The sequence below is a fragment of the Coturnix japonica genome, chromosome 2 (genome assembly GCF_001577835.2).
Source record: "Coturnix japonica isolate 7356 chromosome 2, Coturnix japonica 2.1, whole genome shotgun sequence".
NCBI lineage: Eukaryota > Metazoa > Chordata > Aves > Galliformes > Phasianidae > Coturnix > Coturnix japonica.
This window is the reverse complement of record NC_029517.1, coordinates 120,381,558-120,405,501: the sequence shown is the minus strand read 5'-3', so window position 1 is coordinate 120,405,501 and position 23,944 is coordinate 120,381,558.

Sequence of the window (23,944 nt, the reverse complement as noted above, 5' to 3'; positions counted from 1 at the left end):
AGTCATTCAAGTTGCTAAATTTAATTAAAATATGGCCTTTATTTTCCAGGTACTAGAAGTATATGCTATATCTCAATGCACTAGAATGAAAAATATGAAATAATCATATTTTTTCCATATTAGTGAAATACAGGGAGTTTTAAATCTTGGGTGTCATAGTTAAAATAGACTAGCAGCTCACAGAATTACAGAATCACAGAATCATAGGGGTGGGAATGGACCTCCAGAGAAAATCACGTCCAACCCTCCTGCCAAAGCAGGTTCTGTACACCAGGTCGCACAGGTAGGCTGACTGGCCTTCTTGCCCTTTTTGAAGACTGGAGTGACATTGGCTATCCTCCAGTGTTCAGTCAACTCCCCTATTCTCCAAGACCTCTAAGAGATAACAGAGAGATGTTCAGTAGTCAGGTCTACCAGCTCCCTCAGCACCCATGGATGCATTCCATCTGGTCCCATGGATTTATGAACACTGGTGTTGTTATGAACATTGGTATTCCAGTATATAGATTCAGCTGTATGTTACCTAGCTATTACAGGATTTAAGTGAGGTATACATCCCTTGTGAAGGATTCATAGTTTGGTTACTTTGTGTAGTTAAACAAGTAGAAATAACTCAAGAAAATAATTTTAATTATGATTTTATAGTGTCAAGGCTCACAGAATCACAGAATAGCAGGGGTTGGAAAGAGGGTGTTCCTAATTAATATTTTATTTTATTTTATTTTATTTTATTTTATTTTATTTTATTTTATTTTATTTTATTTTATTTTATTTTATTATTTTATTTATTTTATTGTATCTGAGTTATGAAACTATGGCAACATAGTAATCTGATTTGCACAATCAGGACTAAGTAGAAGCAGTTTTGAAAATTAGCTTTCGGAGTACTAATAAGCTCATCATTTTGTGAAAAACCGAGTGTTGACTGACACATTCCTTAGAAATTATTCAGGTATTGATTGAATATGTGTCAGTACTCCATAATCAGTATAATTAGGCTGATTACGTCAAAATACTTGTTGGTCTGAAGTATATCTAGCAAACAGTTCTGGAAAGTGCAATAGATAACTAAATAGACATTAAACAACAAGTAACTTTTGCCAGAGAAGGCGCACATTTATTTTAGGTCTTCAAATGAAATTAACAAGTATCTAGAATATTATGCTCTAACTGCATTGCCACATGTCTCAGAATATACATAATATTTACTGAACTGATCTTTGATCCTAATTACACAGTACTGATACAGGAATAAACAACTTTCCTGTAAATGAAAAGAAAAAAAATAAAAATAAATAGATATTTAGATATTTGCCTACATGTTCATAAGAAAAGATGAACAGTCAATTGCTTTTTAAAGAAGAGCAAAGGAAAGGAAAAGTTCAGAAGAGGAAACTTTCTCCATGACAGCTGCGGACTCTGGACACAATTAAGCACCCTGAGAAATGCAATTAAGAAAGCTGATATTTGATAGATGCAGAACCATTTAAGACAGACACCTCGGTCATTCTTAAGCATGAGGTCTAGCCTTACTGTTTCAGCTGAATGTCTGTAGACTTTGGTCTAGAATTAATAGTCTGTACATGTTTCAGCTGGAATAGAGTTAATTTTCTTTGTGTCTTACAGGTAGAGCAGTAGAAACCAGGGCAGAGATCTGATCTTCCACTCAGAAGATCAGAGGTCTATAAAAATTCTATACAGTACACATTTTAGTATAATAAATATTTTAATATTTATAAAATATTGTATAAAATATTGTATAAAATATTGTATAAAATATTGTATAAAATATTGTATAAAGATATATATAAACATTTGTACCCATGCAAAAATCAAACATACATAAAATTGAGCTACTGGTTGTAACATTTCCCTTAGTTCTTACTGGAATAGGTATGTTTGGCTTTCCAGACTGCAAGAGCACACATTGCCAGCTTGTGTTGAGTCTTTCATCAATCAACACTCTCAAATTGTTCTCCTCAGGGCTGCTCTCAAGCCATTCTATATATAAAGTAGCATAGATAATAGCTAATAACAGTACTGTATTCAACATGATAAGTATAGTACATTGAAGTATATACAAGGTCTGCTCTGAAAATAATACATCTTATTTTATTAGGTTGGCCAACTGTATCACAGGTGGATGTTGGTTCTATGACAGTAGAGGTTAAACCTTCCTAACAATATTCCTGTACAGTTTGTTGCCATGTGACCAATGACAGCAGAGGGGTACTCTAACATAATGGAGTTTTGTTTCCTGAATGTTTATGGAAACCAAATGGTGGATGTGAGCACAGTGAGGTGGTGGGTAATGCACTTCAGCAGTGGCAACAGTGATAGTGGATCACTTCCTCTGGTGTAGATTTTTACAAGCGCAGCACGCAGGCTCTTGCTCATTGCTGGTGAAAATGCATAGGTAATGGTGATGACTAAATTGAAAAAAATAACGTTCTGCAGCTGAGAATTTTCCTTATGTAACAATGTTATTGTACTCCTTGTATCTGTTGTAGTTTCCAAGGAAATACATAGGAGGTATTGCTTTTGTAGTGACTTTTGAATGTATTCATTTTTCTATATGGTAAACACAATTTTACAAAAAAAAAAAAAAAAAAAAAAAAGGATTATCACAAAACATTTACTGTTTAAAATTTCAATGTATTTACCACACATTAAGCCATAATTGCAGAAAGAGCTATTTTGCGGATAACTGCTAAGTGAACTGTTTCCAGTAATAAGGATCTTGAATATCTGTAGTAATACACTATTTTTAGTATTAAAGTATTCTAAGTCTAAAGTATGACTTTTAAGTATGTTCAAAGGTAACAGTAGTTGTTATAAAAGAGTTGTTTTTATTACCCTGAAAAGACTGCATCAATTTTAAAGAGACAGAAGTTAAAAAAATCAGTATAAAATTATGGCAGCTTTTTTACTTTTCCTCCCTCCCTCCCTCCTTTCCTCCCTCCTTTTTCCTCCTCCTTTCCTCCCTCCTTTCTCCCTGCCTTTCCTCCTCCTCGCCTCCTCCCTTTCCTTCCTTCCTTCCTTCCTTCCTTCTTCTTCCTTCCTCCTTCCTTCCTTCCTTCTCCTTCCTTCCTTCCTTCTCTCCTTCCTTCCTTCCTTCCTTCCTTCCTTCCTTCTCTTCCTCCTCTTCTTCCTTCTCTTCCTTCTTCCTTGCCTCCTTCCTTCCTTCCTCCTCTCCCTCCTGCCCTCCCTCCCTCCCTCCTTCTCTCCCTTCTTTCCCTTCTCTCCCTTTCTCCCTTTCCCTCCTTTCCCCCTCTCTCCTCCCTCCCTCCCTTTCCCCCCCTTTCCTCCATCTCCCCTCTCCCTCCTCCCCTCCCTCCTCTCCCTCCTCCCTCCCCCTCCCTCCCTACCCTCCTCCCTCCCTCCTCCCTTCCTCCTCCCTCCTCCCTCCCTCCTCCCTCCTCCCTTCCTCCCTTCCTTCCTTCCTCCCTCCCTCCCTTCTTCCCTTCCTCCCTTCGTCCTTCCTCCTTCTCTCCCTTCCTCCCTTCCTCTCCTCCCTTCCTTCCTTCCTTCTCTCCCTTCTCCTTCTCGCCTTGCCGTCCCTTCTCCTCTCCCTCCTCCTTACCTCCCTTCTCCTTCCTCCCTTCTCCTTCTCCTCTTCTCCCTTTCCTCCCTTTCCTCCCTTCCTCCCCTCGCCCTCTCCTCCCTTCCTCCTTCCTCCTTCCTCGCTTCCTCCTTGCCTCCCTTCCTCCTTCCCTCCCTTCCCTTGCCCTTCCTTCTTCCTTCCTTCCTTCTCCTTCCTTCCTTCCTTCCTTCTTCCTTCCTTTTTCCTTCTTCTTTCTCTTTTCTCCCGTTTATTTCTTCCTGTCCTTCCTTCCTTCCTTCTTCCTCCCTCCCTCCCCTCCTCCTCCCTCCCTCCCTCCCTCCTCCTCCCTCTTTTCCCTTCTTCTCCTCTCCTCCCTCCTTCTCTCTCCTTCCTTCCTTCTTCCTTCCTGTCCTTCCTTCCTTCCTTCCTTCCTTCCTTCCTTCCTTCTCCTTCCTTCCTTTCCTTCCTTCCTTCCTTCCTTCCTTCCTTCCTTCTTCCATTCCTTCCTTCCTTCATGCTTTCCTTCCTTCCTTCCTGTATTTTATTTTATTTTATTTAACTTTATTTTATTTTATTTTATTTTATTTTATTTTAAGCAGCACTAGAAAATAAAGTGCTAATTTTCCTCCTCCATTATGTAATAACTAACGGTGAATAAAATGTAATCCTTTAAGCTGTCTGAGCAGGAATTCATTAGTGCTACAGACTGAAAACTAAATTTGCAATCTTAAACGACGTTCAAATAAATTTCATAGATGATACACCATTAACTAAAGAGAACGGTGTGGATCAAATGTCAAAACATTAATAGATTCCTATTGTGAACTTAGTTATCAGTTCCTTCGTATCTTAAAAGACCTTTTTAATACATTTCAGTCTAGGAACACAGTTCTGTGCTTTATGCCACTATTTTATTCCTTCATTCTCAAAAATAAAATTATTTCAGTAAAAGTAAATTAAAAAATAACTGGCTACATGTAACTGGTTTTTGTTTGTTTGTTTGTTTGTTTGTTTGTTTAAATCATGGTTGTTGCTACTTCTGTTGTTAAGATGTGGAGACCTGCCCAGCTGGGATGTCATGACACTTGCATAACTAGCTTTATTTTATAAGGTCGCCTATTAATGTATTAATGCCTTCCTTTACTTTTTTGTCCATCTTTCAACAGACCAAGTCAAGATTATCATGTATGAACCAAAACATTTATCCTATTCACATGCAAAACTGAGTATGATGATTAATGACAAAGCATTGACATTTTATAGTGCTTCTTCCTTTACAAGTATAAAAGGTGAATAATGTAAAGAAGGATAAAGGATAGCATTAACAATAGACCCAAATCTTCCTTAGCTGTGACTGTTCATTTAGACAGTGAACAGATAATGCATCTGCTGTTGTGCGCCGTGAACAAAAATTCTAGAAGGTTCACACTGCAAATTTAAGTGATTTAAGTCTCAAGGAAATGAATTCCTTTCTGAGGAGAATGCCAGACATTCAGGGGCTTGCTTAGCACTTGTGGACAGAGATATGTTCACCTAGAATCACACTTTGTTTCACTCTCTTCAGAACACCCACTGTCCACAAATTTCTGCAGTCCTTGATTTTTAGAGTTTGATAGCTGTGACATTCTAAGCACTAAATGAAGGCTTCTGGTGGAGTTCTATTGAAATTAAACTATGAGATATTGCTATTTTGACAGAGCAGTCACAAGAAAGAAAAAATTAAGTAGACAAAGCTGTGTTACTCTTGGTAGATGCAGATGCAAAATCACTATCATTATTAAAATTTAAATGTAAAATTGTTTTTCATTTTAGTCACAATTTTCAGCTTCAAGTTCATACTGTTCTAGAATGTTCTGCAATAACTGAAAGCTACAATTATCTCAACCAGGAATATGACTGTGGGGAAGGAAATGGATTCCAACAGACTTCAGTAGTTCTTTCTTAATTATGTGATCACAGGATTATATACTATACAGTAATTCAGGTTGGAAGATACATCGGAAGGTTTCTATTCTAATCTCTTGCACTAAACTCAGATTGTGTAGGATTTTATCAGCCTAGCCTTTAAAAGCCTGGGAATGGAAACTACATAACTTTCCTGGGCAGACTCTTTTGCTGTCTGGCTGTCTTCATCATGAAAACATTTGCAGTATCTCCCTTATAAATTTTTGTTTGTTCTATCTACATGTCCTCTATAGCTGCAAAGATTTTTTTCCATCTTCTAAAGATCTCTGTTTGCAGTTTTGAGCATCACAGTATAAGAAAGATCTAAGACTGTCAGAAGGTGTCCAAAGGAGGGCTAAAAAGACAGTGTATACATGGGGAGACATGTGAGAAGTGCTGAGGTCACTGGGTTTGTTCTTCTCTCCTCCCTCCCTGGCCCATTTTTAAAGTACCAAAACAAAAGGGGCAAGAATGGTTCCCCCTCCTCCACGAGCTCCTATTTGGAATTGTAATTGGTTTCAGTTCAGGATTAGCTGAGACACTGGACACCAAACATACCAAGAATGTGACATCAGTGACACTGACTGATTCTCAGGTATTGTTTTGGGCATATCTGGGAGTTACTGCTGTGTCCCTCCAGGCATTGTCTGGGCTTCTCCTTTACATGCCCAGGCCTGTCTCTTGCAACATGATTAAGTTTTTGACTAGTACCATACATATACTCATACATTGCCTTAGAAAACAGAAGTTAAATTTAGGTGGCTATTTGAGTCTTTGATTGTACTGCAACTCTTGGTCTTGGAAGATCACCCCACCAAAGAACAGCTGAAAAGTCGTATACTATGGGACACTTATGGTGCCACATTAACCAAATTTTTGTGCTTCAAATAAGTCTTTGTAACATCTGTTACCTGCCCCTATCCTCTGAAAATGCAAAAAGTTGAGCAGGAAAAACAGCAACAGTGTTGTCATATTTTCAATTTCTCTTACCAAAATAACTGGATGTAATCATAAACACTTAAGGCACTGAAGTAAATGAAGCAGATTACTGACTTTTTGTGTAACTAGGTATTTAGTCTTTCATTTTGAAGTGTCCAATTGAAGTGATAAATCCATTTAGGTTTATCTCATTTCTACATTTGTTTGTTTGCATTTCTTTAAACAGTTTTGGATATTATAGGACTGTTCTATGCAAATCAGTGCTAAAGTCTGTGTGGGTAGTTTATTTGCTCAGTAAAGCACAAAAATTGATACAGAATAGCTATGAGAACACCACAGTGTTAGGATGTCTTTATAGGTATGTTTTATTTTAACCCACCAGGCAGCTATGCGCCACACAGCTGTTCTCTCACTTCACCCCCATCGTCTAGTCCAACCCCTGTGCTTCAATCAGTCATCTATAGTGCATTTGCCCAGGATCTCATCCAAGAGTGTTTTGAATATGTCCAGAGGTGGAGACTCAATGTCTCTGGGCAGCTTGATCCAGTACTCTATCTGTGTGATCAGTCACACTAACAGTGAAGAAGTTCTTTTTCATGTGCAGACAGAACTTTCTTTGTTTCAGTTTGAGCTCAATGCTTTTTGATTTTGCTAAACACCACAGAAAATAGCCTAGACCCGTCCTGTTGATACCATCACTTAAGATATTTGTACACAAGATCCCCACCTCTACGCCTGGGAAGGTCACAGAGCAGATCCTCCTATGTTAGGGCACATATGAGACAAAGAGGTGATTTGAGACAGCCAGCATGGCTTCACCAAGGGAAGATCTTGCCTGACCAATCTGGTGATGGATTGATGGCTTCTGTGGATGGGGGAAGGGCGACGAATGTCATCTACCTTGACTTCTGCAAAGACTTTGACATGGTTCTGCACTACACTCTTCTCTCTAAACTGGAGAGGTGTGAATTTGAAGGATGGTCTGTATGATGGATTAGGAATTGGCTGCCAAAGGGTTGTGATTAATGGTTCTGTGTCAGGGTGGAGGCCGGTCATGAGCAGAGTCCCACAGGGGTCAGACCTGGGGCCTTCAACATCTTCATCACTGACATAGACGATGGCATTGAGCGCACCCTCCGCAAGTTTGCGGTTGATACCAAGCTGAGTAGTGCCATTGATACATTGGAAAGAAGGGAAGCCATCCAGAGGAACCTAGACAGTCTGGAGAAGTGGGCCTGTGTTAACCTAATGAGGTTCAATAAGGCCAAGTGCAGAGTGCTGCACTTGGTAGGGGCAATGCCAGATATTTATACAAACTGGGGGAAGATCTCCTTGAGAGCAGCTCTGCAGAGAGGGACCTGAGAGTCCTGGTGGACAAGAAGCTGAAAATGAGCCGGCAGAGTGTGCTTGAAGCCCAGAAGGCCAACTATTTTGGGCTGCTTTAAAAAAGGGGTGGCCAGCATGGAGAGGGAGGTGATCTGGAGTATTGCGTCCAGGGCTGGGGAAGGAATATTATATTCTGGAAGGAATAATATATTCTGGCTACTGTTCAAGGATGCCCTCCTGGCAGCACAAGAGGTCTCCATTCCCCTGATTAAGAAAGTGGGCAGGAGAGGTAGAAAACCGGCATGGCTCAGCAAGGACCTGCTAAGAGAACTGAGGGTGAAGAAAAGGGTGTACAAGCTCTGGAAACAAGGCTGTGTCACCCGGGAAAAATACAGGGATGCCGTCCGAACTTGCAGACGTGGGATCAGGAAAGCCAAGGCGCAGGCAGAACTGAACTTGGCGAGGGACGTGAAAAACAATAAGAAAACCTTCTACAGGTACATTGGCCAGAAGAGACAGGCCAAAATGGGCGTACCTACTCTGGTAAATTTAAAAGGGAGAAATGGCTTCAACGATATGAAGAGAAAGCTAAGGTGCTGAATGGTTCTTCACCTCGGGTCTTCACTTGGTGGCCAGGATCTAGTCCTTTTTCACGTCCCTAAGTCTTGCACCCCCATACCTCTATGTGGGACCAAAGGAAGGTTAAATCACTCCCCACTTGTAAGGGTAGAGCAAGTCCGAGAGTGCCGTCCTTAGACTGAATAGTATAAGTCCTATGGGGCCAGATGGCGTGCATCCCAGGGCCTGAGGAGCTGGCCTGAGGTGGTTGCTGAGGCCGCTCTCCAATCATATTTGAGAAGTCATGGCTGTCACGGTGAGGTCCCGGATGATGGAGGATAGGGTCCACGTCACCCCATTTACTAAAGAAGGGGAGCATGGAGGACCCGGGGAACTACAGGCCCGTGAGTCTCTACCTCTGTGCCTGGGAAGGATTATGGAACAAGATCCTCCTGGACACATTGCTCGATCACATAAAGAACGAGCATGTTGATCTGAGACCAGCAGCATGGCTTCAACCAGGGAAGGTCCATGTCTTAACTAATCTTGTGGCCTTCCTATGATGGAGTGGACCCGACATTTGGTGGATGAGAGGGAAGGCGACCGATGTCATTTACCTGGCCTTGAGCAGGCCTTTGACATGGTCCCCCATCACATCCTCATCTCCAAAATTGGAGGGAGGTGGATTTGATGGTGGACAAACTAGATGGATAAGCAAATTGGTTGAATAGGCCGCAGTACAGAGGGTGGTGTCAATGGCTTCTTGTCCAGGTGGAGGCCGTACCGGGCGGTGTCCTCAGGTCTGTCATTTGGGACCGGGTGCTCTTTAACATCTTTCTTAATGACTCGATGCGGGCTGGAGTGCACACTCAGGCAGTTTTGCTGAGAACCGCCGTCGTGGTGCAGTTGAATACGTGGAGGACGGATGCCATTCAGAGGGACCTTGACAAGGCTGAAAAGCTGGGCTCGGTGAACCTATATGAGGTTCAACAACGGCAAAAGTGCAAAGTTTTTGCAACTTGGGCCGCAGAAAACCCCAGGCACTGTACAGGCTGGGAGGATTGTCTTGAGCACTCGGCAGAAGAAGACCTATGGGGTCTATGATGAAAGACTCAACATGAGCCAGCAGATCGCGTCTTGGCCAGCCCGAAAGCAATTGGGATGGGCTCCACCGGAGAGGGGTGCAGCAGAGGATAGGGAGGTGATTGTCCCTCTCTACTGCTGCTCTTGTGAAGGCCCCATTGGAGTACTGGTGTCAGGGTGTGGAGCCTCAGTACAAAAAAAACATGGTTGAGTTTTGGAAAGGGTTCTCAGGAGGTAGGGGCGACAAGAATGCATCATGAGTTGGGCGATGAGCGACTTCCTATGAGGACAAGGCTGAGGGAGTTGGGTTTGTTCAGCCTGGAGAAGAGAAGGTTGCGGGGTGACCTCATTGCAGCCTTTCAATACCTGAAGGGAACTTACTCCAGGAGGGGAGTAAACTCTTCGAAAGGGCTGAATATAGCAGGACTAGGGGAAATGGTTTTTAAGTTGAAGGGTGGAAGATTTAGGTTGGAGTTAGGGAAAGTTTCTTTACTAGAAGAGTGGTTAGGTCCTGGAACAGGCTGCCCAGTGAGGTTTGTGATGCCCCGTCCTTGGAGGTGTTCAAGGCCAGGTTGGACGGGGCCCTGGGCAACCTTATCTAGTAAAGGTGTATGTTTTGGTGGCCCTGCCAGGCAGGGGGGTTGAACTACATGATCCTTGAGGTCCCTTCCAACCCGGGTAATTCTGTGATTCTGTGATTCTGTGTGAATATGGGAAGGACATGGAGCTCTTGGAGTGGGTCCGGTGGAGGGCCACCAAGATTATCAGAGGGCTGTAGCAGCTGTCTTTTGTGAAAAGGTTGAGGGAACTGGGCTTGTTTAGCTTGTTTAGAGAAGGCTCCAGGGAGTCCTCAATGAAGTCTTCCAGTTCCTGAAGGGAGTGTTTAAACAGGAGGGGGAATGCCTGTTTATGAGGGTGGATACAGGTTGCCCAGGGAGTTCATGGGTGCCCCATCCCTGAAGGCATTCAAGGCCAGGCTGGATGTGGCTCTGGGCAGCTTGTTCTAGTGGTTGGCGGCCCTGCATATAGCAGGGGGGATGAAACTAGATCATCATTGTGGTCCTTTTCAACCCAGGACATTGTATGATTCTATGATTCTACCCACAAATGCTTCAGTGGCCCAAGGATTTTTGCTCATGTTGAGAGACATAGTTGCTCTTTTTGCTTTACTGAAAACACATTAGTATGCTTCCGTTAGGTATACTGAGTAGTGCAAGCTTTATTCCAATATATCTCTTGATTGTTCTAAAAATAATAATTTTGAAAGAAAACACTTTAGCTTGCGGCAAAATGGCCAGTAATTATCCTCCATTTATTTTATGTACTAATGTCCCACACTTTTGAAAACTTGTTATTTCCTTCTGACATATACTGAATGAATTGACTAATAATAGCCCAATTACTTACTAAAGACCTACCTTGAAACACACATTTGTAAGCTAAAGAGAATATATTAGCAACTAAGTAAACCAAGATACTTGTAAAAGAATTAAGCATTTAGCAAAATAGCTAATTAAATTTAGATCAGCAAATAAGTGAAATGAGAAAAAACAATTTTAAAAGGATGGATATCAATCTCAAACCATTCAGATAATTTTTATCCAATTATTGCAATATAAGCTAAGTGGCTGCTCAGTTTTTTAATAAATAGTAACATAATCACCCTGGAACACATATTATTACATGGGAAAAAAAGAAATAAAGCTTTTTAATTGCAACAATTTCTCATCAACTTTTAGAAGGGGTTGAAGATGAATTAGTATAAAGTCTGTATAGATTATATGATGATATATATATCAACAACAGGAACTGTAATGAATTAAAAACATGCATTCATAAAGCTCTTTATTCAAAACTCTAAAAATTATTTCATCAGAATTCTCATTAATTCACTTCTGTAAATGTTGTTTCTAAGATTTGTGTTGCGTGTGTTCCAGATTACCTTTCCTTTTATTTATTTATTTTTTAAAACAGACACTCTACATGCAATACAATCTTTTCTTTTTTCTTTTTCTTTTTTTTTTTTTTCCCTCAAGATAGTTCACATCATTAAATGTTTGTATTGCTGTGTTTCCATTTTTGAAATCTATGAACCTGAAGAGGCAGATGGCTAAATGGTTTGCAGATGGTTGAGAATGATAAATAGCTGTGACAAGGCTAGTAATAGTATTTTTGTTCACTGTATTAGTGCAATCTGTTTCTGCCTAAGAAGAAACCTGAACTATTAACTGAACTTAACATAATATATTCCCTTTTTTTTTTTTTTGTATTATTTCATAGTTTTTTCAACGTAATTTAAGTTTACTTCATACAGAAGTGCTATTTTTTTTTTTTATTTTATTTTTTTAACACACTGTGTAGTTCGACAACTATTAACCATATCTTGGATGACACCTTCCATTTCATCTGTGTACATTGTTGAAACCTTCCTTATACACATTTATGGGTTTTTCAATGCCCTTGAGTTTGTAGTGTATGAGTAAAAAAAAGAAATCCATATGGCCCTGCAGATGTAAGTACCCTGCACAACTAATAGAAGTGCTTGTATTTGATTTTGATTTATTCTCTGGAACTGATATGTCAGTTACATAATTGGGAATAACAATCTGTGAGCTACAAGGTATATTACGTGATTAAATTTTTGAAAATGTATTTATTGGTCATTTCCTGTTTTCCATTTTACATGTTTGAAAATTGAGAATAAACAAACAAAAAAACAAACAAACAAATAAATAAATAAATAGAGATAGAAGCCCACAGAATCAGAAGAAGTGATTGAGACAAGGGACTCTGGAAATCATGTGATCCAACTTCTGCTCCAACAGTGGCACGCAGGGTTCCCAGTGTTGTGTTAAAAGCTTAAAAAATTGTTAGAATATAAACTCCCTCTTTTTCAACTTGTCTTCAGGTGTCAGAGGGGCTGATGGCAGATGGGATTGTATTCTGAGCAGTGCCCAGTTTGATACTGTAAACCCAGTCAGATTCTAATGTGCAATCACAAGCTAACGTCACCTTTAAGGATTTTGGTTGCAGGCAGTGAGAGCTCTTATGGCTAGATTAATGAATAGTGCTGTTTATTGAAGCAACAGATTACAGATTCTTTTGAATTGCTGGTAATAAATACACTGTGCAGAGCATGTGCAAATACCACAAACATGAATAATAAAGCTGACCACACAGTTAAACAATGGAATAATTCTTTAGAGATGTCTAAGTTTCTCGGAGATGCGCTCAGTATAACCAAGAGTGTGAATCTTATCCAATACACATCCTTGTGGAGGAAGAGAGGATCAGCTTGTAGAATACTTCCAGAAGTCAGTAATGCCCTCTTGTCTGTGATGGTATAATCCCCTGAATTCCTCCTCCCTTAAGCCATTTTTATACTGTTTTCTTACTTTTGGGTGGAACATGAGTGATTCTGGTAAAGCATATTTTTGTTTCAGTTGGTGCAACAAAACTGGGGTGACAATTCTACTGTTTATCAGTTCCATAGTACCACCAAGTTTTCATCCTCTGCAATTCTATCACAGAGAGTGGTCATGGTGTTTAATACTCCTATGAACACTCCATCCTGCATCTCTTAGAGTTTGTGTGTTTTTTGTTTTGTTTTGTTTTTTGTTGTTTTTTTGTTTGTTTGTTTTCCCATTAATTTATTTATCTTTTTCACTAGCATGTATTTCTTTTAAAAAATAACTTTCTTGTTAGACTGAAAGGATCTAGTTACACTAAAAATTGTTATCCTAACAGTAATGTTTCCCTAATTTCCTCCACATTGCTACGCTTAGTAGTTCTGTACATTGCACTGACTCAGAGTGACTGTCCTTTTCAATGGACGTGATCAGACTGGACCTTGCCTTGGTGATTTGGTTAATTCCTTAGTACATGAATTATTAAAGAGAGAACCAAGCACTACTGATAACTACTATGTCTGCCTCCTCGGTTTTTCAGCATCAGTACACTGAGTGCTGCAATGTTAAACATTACTTGTCAAATTTGCCTCAAGTTTTTGCATTTGTATATCATATTGTCAAATTTACATTACAAACCACAAATTAAATAACAGTGGCTTTCAGCTATTGACATATGCTGGTCTGTAATTTCTCTTGATAAAGAAATGCTAAGCAGGATGTTGCAGACAAAAATAAATCCTCTAGAGCAGACATGCTCAATTCAGTTGTTTGCAACTGTTCTTGTACTCACTACAAAAGCAACTAACATAAAATATTTTGTAGTTATATTATTCCAAACAAACTAACTAACTAATAAAAAACAAGTTAAAGGATGAAATATCATAGGTAACTTGAACACTGACAAAAATTGAAGAATTTTCTGAAACTAACAACTAAAATTTATTGCCATGTTTCAGGATCCTCATGAGGTATAAAGGAACTAAAATATAGATCATGAAACTAATTTTGTTGAAAACGTGCTCCAGAATTCTTCTCTTTTGTGAACCTCTACTGCTTTCCTTCTCTAGTCTAGTTTCTCATAAAATTCTAATTCTTAAAAGCCTTGAAAAACTGAGGAATTAGCTTTGTCCACATTGATCTCAATTATTATTGTGCTTTGTTTTTAATAGTGCTCCAGATTACAAACAGTATTAACGAGCTATGAACACAAACAAAGAAAAAACACTTGACAGATATTTGGAGAAATTCTTAAAAAAAAAAAAAAAAAAAGTACAAGATAATATTTTTTTGTTGTTGTTCAACTTGAAGCTTCCTCATTTGAAAGGTCACAGAGTAGCAGGGACAAGAATGTTTGTAGCTATGTTTCTAGTTTAGTAAGGCAGAGCATAATGAACAGTAGCTCTTGTATGGCAGAAGTTTTAAACCTAATCTCTGTATTTGGTCAGATGAATCTTTGGCTTTTCTGCAACAATATGACCATCTTAATATGGTAGAGACATACAAGTTCATGGATGAAAGTTCATGTAGAAGCTACTGTTAGATAGTTCTATGTTAAATGTCCAGCTTGACCAACATCATAATTTGTTTTTCAATTTTATGTTAAAAGAATTGATATTTTAGTTCTTTATATTGTATATTGATTGTACTGCAGTTAAATGAATTAATTTGACCAGGAAAGCCTACTATAAGATGATTATTTATAAATTTCAGTAGTTTTTAATAATTCATTTATCAGTTGTGAATAATAACAGCCTTATGAGAATTATCCTACAATTCTGCTCTATGAATATGTATGCATTATTGTAATGTTCATCTTTCACAAGTCCTGAGAGAGAGGATGGAACAAATAAAGCACATAGTAAATGCTGTATTCATAAAAGGTTATTTTTGCAATTTCTATGTAAATATATTGCTCTCTGCGGAGAAAATGTGTGGAATGAGGAAAGAGGTAATGCAAACTGTCTGCTCATAACTAGAGTCCTGTGGTCAAAGGCTTTTAGAAGTAATTACCTCCACAATTTCAGGGTAGCAGTCATCTCCTTGTAATGTTAATGGAAATATTCCCATTGAATGGAAATCCGGATGGTAGGATCTGCTTAAAATGGAGAACTGCACACACACACACACACACACAGATATATATAGATATATATATATATTCAGTAAATTTCACAGATTCAGTATGGTTTTCTTATTTCTTAGGGCTTTTTGAAGATGAAGGTGGTTGGTGCACAATCAAATTCAAATTTATATATGATTAAGTGTTCTTGAGTTTACTTTGTGTGAATAAGAAAAATGTAGCTCTAGAAGAGAAAAGCTGTCCTTGAAGGACAGTTAATTCTTTCTGTATCAGCTATCATAAGGTAATGTGATCATCAAAAATTCTTCTCTCATATAGTATTAAAAGCAGTTAGTGTAAGGTGTACTGTTACATTTAGGAAACAAAATGTATATTTGCTTCTGGGTGTGTCATACAGCATTTGTACTGAAACTGCTCTTGCCGTTGTTACTTAAAGAATCTCTCAGACCTATTGCTTCTCGGATCTGACACTGTAACTTCAATTACATCTCCTATTTCTTTCAAAGAGGTTTCATATCTAAATAATCCTTTGGTGGATCACTGCTCAGAGAGAGTATCAGATGTTCCATAGGACAGCACTAGCTTTTGTCTTCATAAACAAGTGCTATTTTGCTTGACTTATTTTTCAGTTAGTTCATTCTGGTTTATCTTTTCATGTATCTATTCTTTGAGAATGTCTGTATTTAAAGGTATTCTCTAAGCTTTACCAGTGCTGTGAGATATATTCAAAAATCTCAAATTCAGCACCTGAGTATATCTGTGCTTGATGTACTCAAGGTTTTCTATCTACCTGGAGAATCCAGAGAAAAAGCAATCAAAGATGGCCCTTCCATTGCTTTCAAGATAATTTAAGAAAATTATTGTTATTATTATTTATCTCTAGCAACTTTAGAGCTTTTTTTTTTTTTTTTTTGTCTTGAAACAAATATGTTAAGCAGTCAAATCAGCTCTTCTTCCTTAGGGTGTTATCTGACCTTCATGTAAAGACTTCTATGAAAAGTGGGGAAAATAGAACTCAAACTAATTTTGGATGAAGACATCTGTGATGCTAACTTGAAAAACAAATAGAATAATAAGAAGATGAGTATGTAATCTATTGACCAGGCTGAAACAGCTCCTCAACTTTTGTTTGTATATATGCTGCTGATATTTTAATAGGAAACCAAGGCTCCCTCTGTAGAATCAGTACAAAGCCATATTAGAAGAGAGTGCCATCCTGGTTTTAAGCACAGTATGAAATTTACTTAGCTTTTTTCATCTAGAAATCACTGCTCTGTACATAACACACATTACATTTGGCAGCATTTATTCTCAAATAAAAGCTACCATGCCAATAGTTTTATATGGTTACTTTTAAATACACATAATGGAAAGATGTAATATGTCCTATGTGAGTTTCTAATTTTCTTTCACAAAGTGATGTGACATTAACAGAGAACTGCAATGTATTATTTTCAAGCTAGTCTTACAGACACATACTTTATACAAGTATAAAACAGAGTCCAGAGTAACCTGTCGTGAATTTTCAGAAAAATAGCTATCTCTAGACAGAATCCTCTCTGCTCCCCTTCCAAAGGACCCCATGTCCTATTCCTATCCCTTTTTTAAGACACTGAGAATTTTCTTAAATCCCTTCTTTATAGAAAACATCGCTTATCGTAATGAAACCGCCACACCTCTGAATCCTACAGTAATTCATTGGTGCTTTTTCTTTTCAATCGGCAGAATAACTGTTACTGAATCAGCGTAAGAGTGATAACATATGCTCCAGTTTAAAAGAATTTCAGATGATTTAACACTAGCTATTAACTACTTTAGCTATTGGAACGTGATCATAGAAACTGCTGTGTTTTTGTTTGTTTGTTTGTTTGTTTCTGCTTTGTCCTTCATGTACTGAACAGGGGAAAATTAAAATGGAGATTGATTAAGCAAATACATGCAAAATTACTCTTTTCCAGGAAGATTTTCTGAGCCCTAAGTAATTCCTTTTTTAACATCAGCAAATGAAAGATCTGTTTTCCTGAAAATGCATGGCATTCAGTAGGTCTATTACTGCCACCATGAATATCAACACCAGAACTTTTATTAAAAAATGTTTCTAAAATATACACCTAACTACATTATGGAACTATAAAATTATTATTCTCACCTAATAGACACTGGCTGGAATTTTAACATGAATTGCCTCCTTGAAGATTTATTTTTTTAGGACAATGTAGGCAAAGACAATCTCAAATTACTGTTTTTTATACACTCTAATGTGTCAATCATAGAGCCTAGCCATTATGTCACAGGCACATCAAAGACAAGTCTATGTAGCATCTTATACTGTTTTATTGTGTGGGGGGGTTTTTTTGTTTTTTTTTGTTGTTGTTGTTGTTTTTGTTTTTGTTTTTGTTTGGTTTGGTTTTTTTCATTTGTTTGTTTGTTCTTCCTGTATTCAACTCACTGTTTGGACATGTGGATATTGTGACTTCTTTACTGCTATAGAATTTGGAGTTGTAATCAGCTATTACTCTGTGGTTGTTTTCAGACTGAAACACAAGCAATTCGCTAATCAGAATATGCTTCAACTTCGTTAAGCAACTTTATATCAAAAAGGTAGCAGTTAAGTACTGTAAATCAGAACAGAAAATACAATTTAAACATTAAGTCATTAGCAAAGAGCAATTCATATTTGACAGATGACTTTTTAATTTGCATAAGAATGATCTCATTAATTTTGCCGTTGTCTTTGTATACTTGATTGCCAGTGCAGCAAAGGTGATTATGAGAAGAGAAGGTATCTATCTATATCATATTAAAACTATTTGTATTAAACTAAGCATTATTTCTATTCTACTCTACTTTGGAAACTTCTCTGAATTCAAAGTATGAGATTTGTACGCCCACTGAAGATCATAAAATCACTGTGGAGCAGTTGAAATTATATTTAACTACCACTGTTAACAACTGCAATTTGCAGTTGTGTGGCAAATAAACTGTACAGTTCTCCGAAACAAGCTTGCCCATGTCAGCACTCATATAGCTCAGATGATCTGAAGTAATCCTTGTCTCTTCATCCACTGCTGACAGGTCTCCTCCTTGAACCTTGCATTTTAGCACAGGGGCTGGTGACACATTCAAGTGGAAAGTCTCCTTTTGCCTCTCTTTGCAGAGGTTATGAATGCATTTAGCGTTGTTTATATCCAAATTTGTGTATTCTTCCAATGCAGTTCAGAAGATATTTTTTTTCAACATGGTGATGCTTCATCTAATATAAATATTAATCACGTTACTATATTTAAAAATATGTAAATTTATAATTTTAATAAAATGAATGTTTTTAGTTCTTTTTTTTTTTTTTTTTTTTTATCCTTATATTAAAATTGCCACAAAATTATCCTTACAAATTATCCTTATATTAACATCCACAAGTTGTACCAGAGGAGGTTTAGATTAGTCATAAGGAAAAACTTTTTCACTCAGAGTGGTTGGGCACTGGAATGGCTGCCCAGGGAGGTGGTGGAGCTGCCATCCCTGGCAGTGTTCAAGAGGTGTCTGGATCAGGAGCTACAAGGTATGGTTTAGTGGCTTGTGGTAGCAATGATAATGGGAGGGCAGTTGGACTAGATGATCTTGTAGGTCCTTTTTAACCTTGTGGTTTGTATGATTCTATGAAAATAAAAATGTAACACTATGCAACTATTATTAAATAAAAGAAATATATGTCGTTTATGGAATAATAAACTATGCTATTGAGCTATGGATATCAGGATGCTGATACAAAAATGTTATGTTTGGATATCTACAGTTAATAAGTCATTGCTCAGCAGAGAGATTTTTCTCCCTGTGTGATATGAAGATAACAAGTACTAATGTCGTAAAATCACCTTTTTTTTTTTTTTACAGGGGAAGGAAATTAGATGAAACCAGGCCCCTTTTAAAATGAAATACCACTCAAATAATATAAAAAGTAATGAAGCTTTTTAATGATGATTATACAATGGATTATACCATGATACTCCTCAGCAGGAATTTATTATTTATTATGGGGAAAAAATAGTAAGATATTAATGAATACACTAATTTAATAAGGATAGCTCTACACTGATCACTATTTCAGTTATGTTCAATTTAAAGTCAGAGTTTGCAGAGAGTATGTGCCTGGATTCCAATTTGTACATATGTGTAAAATTTTTATCTCAGCAAATTTTCTGCTAATTTGCATAGTCAGCTTCAAATCTTTTCTTATGAATTCACCAAATGGTAAAAGCATAGAAATTCTCACAACTGCCTTGTGAGAACTTCAAGTAGGGAATTATTTTTTGTGCCAACTGAAATTTATTATTTATTTGATCATATGACAGTGATTACTTTCATCTTAGTAAACTAATGCCCAATGTTTTAACATAGTGCTTGTCTAGGACACAGAGAATTATTTCCAAACTGAAGTGGTGTAACTGAGCACAAGGTGGGCAGCTATTAGGGCTCAGGTGATGCATGATAATTCATTAAATCACAGTAACTCAGCAGCTTTGCCTCATTCAATAATAAAGCATATATAACCCTTTATCGTTCTTATACAAGTGAGAAGCAAAGTTGCTTAATTTCTTTTTTTCTTTTTTCCAGCAGTAATCTACTTCTTCATTGGAAATAACATGCTAACAGTCTGTAAAAATCAGAGAAAACTTACTTATTTTGGTTAAATTCACCCACATTCATAGCTCTATAATAATCCTGTGGATGACAGAGGAACTGTTCCTAGTAACTCTCTTTCCTTAAGAAATCTATAATTGATCTTGACAAAATAAATTTCATATATTCATAGCTAGTAGCAGGAAATGTAATTCAATGCTACTTGAGGTGCATTTGGTACTCAATTGAAGTAATATCTCAGGGAAAAGTAATGAAGATCAAAGACCAATTGAAACATTTGTTTCAAAAAATCCATATAAGGAAACCTAAATTCTAATGTGTCTTAAAGCTAGAAAAGCAGAGCTATTTATATAAATTATTGAATAAAACATCATAGAAATATTGAACATTATTCTGTTACTTTTCCCTTTTAAAATTTCAAGAACAAACCATCAAAACAATAAACAAAGTAGCATCACATCCTTTATTTAACTTTCCATTGTAGAATCATTCTACAACGCTTAATTACGACCTCCTTTATGTAATATTCTATTTCCTTCTTTATTAACAACACACCACACAGTTATGGTAAAAGTGTAGCTTGCTACTTTGAAGTGTCTTTGTCTCTGAAAAAAATAAAAATAAAAAAAATTGCTGACAATATTATCTTTTCAGTATACTTCTTGTCCATGTATTTGCATGTGCCCATCTGTGTCATTTCTTTATTAAGAAACTCCTCTTGCAATTTTTAGGGAGGATAGATTAAATTATGTTCAGCTTCTATAATATTAACGTTAATGAATGTCAGAGTATCACATTGTAAGACAGTGTTCAGAGCAGATAAATTGCAATAAGTGCCCATCTCCCAAATAAATAACACTAAATCTAAGATTGCACTTAAATCTCATAATTCTATTCCAGATGTTGCTGATTAAGAACATTTTTGATCAACCACTCAGGAAAACAAACAAACAAAATAATAATAATATTAAAAACTTGGAAAGGAGATACATTTAAGTTGCTCCAAAATTAATACCTCCTATTTATTTGCACAAAAACTACACCAGATATTAAGGTCACAATAACTCTATTTGATTCAGAAAATTCTTAGCTAGAAAACACTATTTTTCAACGCAGTCACCACTATTAGCTATGAATTCTTACCACTGATGAACAAGAGCCTGCAACGCACACTCAGAAAAAATCTGCACCAGCAGAAGTGATCCACTGTTGCTGTCACCACTGCTGAAATAAATCACCCACCATCTCACTGTACACACAAACCACCGTTTGGTCTCCATAAACATTCAGCAAGCACCAGTGAATGTCATTGTGTGCAATTTTTTCCACATGGAGGAATTCATTTCAACACCTTTGCTTCATAGACACTTCCATCTCAGACACCATTTTGTCAGAGTGCTCCTCTGCTGCCATTTGTGATATGGCAACAACACATCATAATGGAATACTGGTGCAAAGGTAAAACCTCTACTGACATACCACCAAATCCACCTCTAACATTGTGAACCAGCATAATAAAATAGCTGGCATTACTTTTAAAAGCAGCCCTTCTACAAGCAGCCAGTAAAATGCAATTAGCAGTCTGAAGAGTGCATTGAGGAAAATATTAGCCAATGCTTTGTCAAAATGGGATAAAGACAAATATTAGTAATAAAAGATGGAAGAGCTCTTAGTCTCTGCATGACATAATCCATATAGGTCACTGGGTACTGAACAGAGGGGAAATAGAACTGGAGTTGATGTATTATTTGTAATAAGGAATCAATTGCAAATGTGTGGGAAAAAAGAAAAGTAAGGAAAAGCAATACTTTATTTACTTTATTTACTTTATTTACTTTATTTATTTATTCATAGCTGATCTATTTGACAGTAGCATATTCCGTTTATTTCAGAAACGGCTTTAAAGACTTGTTAATAATTTTTGGATATACATACTGATCTCATGGAAAATAAATTTAATGTACTTTGTATTATAATTCAACATATTACATATTACTGAGTAATAAAGCCATGTTTGTTCCTCAAAAAAATGTGTATTTGCAATCAAAAGAAAATGGCCCACAAAGCAGGAAAAAAAAAAAAAAATTAAAAAAAATCGAAAGCATTAACAAATGTTATTCATGTTATTTAATAAAGAAAAGTGAATAAAAGCCTATTTGCTTTTAAGAGTAGACTATACAACACGCTGATTTTATTAAAAAATAAATAAAAATGTAGCTTACATTCTCTGCCCCTTTTTATTACTTACTAAAGCTTTACTAAAGCTTTAATTCATTATACATTCCATAGTATGATTTTCTTCAACTTAGACTTATTTCCAGATAGGAATAATATGCAAGTACTAAAATAAGTTAGAGTGGGGATTGTACCTAAATTATGATTTTTGTAGTATCTTATTTTACCATATGATTGCTGCAGCTAGAATTCATAGTTAGGTTGTAGGTCATTTTCATTATATATCTTACTTCATAAATGCTCACACATTTGAAAAGCTGTTATTTTTTTTCACCTTTTTATTTTTTTCCCCCTCACTGTGTACATTTAACTTAATAGATATAATTCTATAGAGTGCATATTTTCCATCCTGCTGAGATTCAAGTATGTTCCAGATTACTACAGCGCACATCCAAGAAATTTAGTAATTAATGCTGCCAATCAAAACATGATGATATATATTTCCTTTATACAGCAGGTCTTAGACTTGCTTGCAAAGATAAGTCTCTTGTTAGCTGTGGGAAATACTGGGGGGAAGAAAAAAACAAAAACAAAAATGTATGTTTTAATATTTACTGAAAAGGTATTTTTTCATTCCATTTTCACAGAATCACAGAATATGAGGGACTGGAAAGGACCTTGAAAGATCATGCATCCAATCCCCCAACCATAACCATTTTTTACCATATACAATTCTTGTCAGACTACAACACACTCTTCCTTTACACTACAACTGTGAACATTAAAATTACTTACAGCACAGACTATGTTATTATAAAACAAATAAAATTACTAGCTGGCAACATCAAAACCTGAAAAATTATTGTCAATTTCTACAAAATTAAAGGCATTAGACTGTAAAGAAAATGATGTCTAATCTACTTACAATATCTGCACATTTCCCCCTCTACCACCTGCTTAGTTACTCCAGCTGCACAACAGAACTTACTGTTCAGGGCCCTGTTTCTTGTGCACGATTTGCTGTTCCTGCTGGAAGCTGTTCTGTAGAACTCAATTAGATTAATGCCAGGGTATTCAAAGAGCTGGCTTGATATCACTGTAAGACCTCTCTCAATTTATTTTCAATTGTTGTGGGAATCTGGAGATGTCCCTCTTGACTGGAAGCTGGAAAATGTCCAAATTTTCAAGGAAGGTAAGAAGACCCTGGTAATCACAGGCTTCTCAGCCTTTCTTTAGCATCTCATAAAAAATATGAAAAATATTATCCTGGAAGTTATTGGAAATACTTTAAAGACAATGCAATTACTGGTCAAAGCCAACACAATTTCATGAGGGAAACATCCTGTTTAACTAATTTAATTTCACAGAATCATAGAATCACTGGAGTTGGAAAAGACCCGCAGGATCACCCAGTCCAACCATCCACCCATCACCATTCAACACAACATCTAAACTTTCCTTGAACATCTCCAGGGTCAGTGACTGTATGACCTCCCTGGGCAGCCCATTCCACTGCCTGACCACTCTTTCAAGATAAGTAGTATTTCTGTCATGGTTTTGTGCTATTGCTGTCAACATTCTACATCATAACATCATGTACAGTATGAATCATTACCTGAGGGTATAAATAGTGGAATCATGTACAAAGGAAAAAGGGTTAAAGAGAAAGTAAGTTTATGTTTATAACTGAACGATACAGACTGCTAAGGGAAAGTTATATAGTATTAAAGGTGTTTGAATGGGACAATCTGTGTTGATGGCATAAGAAAGTGTAATTGAGGGTATGTGGAAGTGTGGAAGGTTCATGCTCCAGTTCCATGGAATTGTAGCATCCCGAGTACTCAGCTTTCGGAGGAGAACTACATATCCCAGAGGACGTTGCAGCCAGAGATGAATCACCGGAGGAGGACATATATAATCTCGCTCCCAGGCTGGAACGCTCTCTTCTTCTCTCACTTTCTCTCTGCATTCCAGCTCTGTCATCTCTGTGCTCCAGCCCTATCGCCTAGAGTTAACAGTAGGCCTCCCGGTTTTCGGGGACACTCTCTCTCTCTCTCTTGTTTGATTTATTAGCCTCAGTTATATTGTGTTATATTGTGTTATCTTGTATTCCAATATCGTATTTAGTAAAATAAGTTTCCTCCTTAGATTGCTGCCACTGTTTTTGTCCATTCCCCTCTTTCCCTTCATTTCCGGGGTGGCGGCCCCTGTCATGGGCACTGGTAAATCTAGGTAACCAGTGACAAT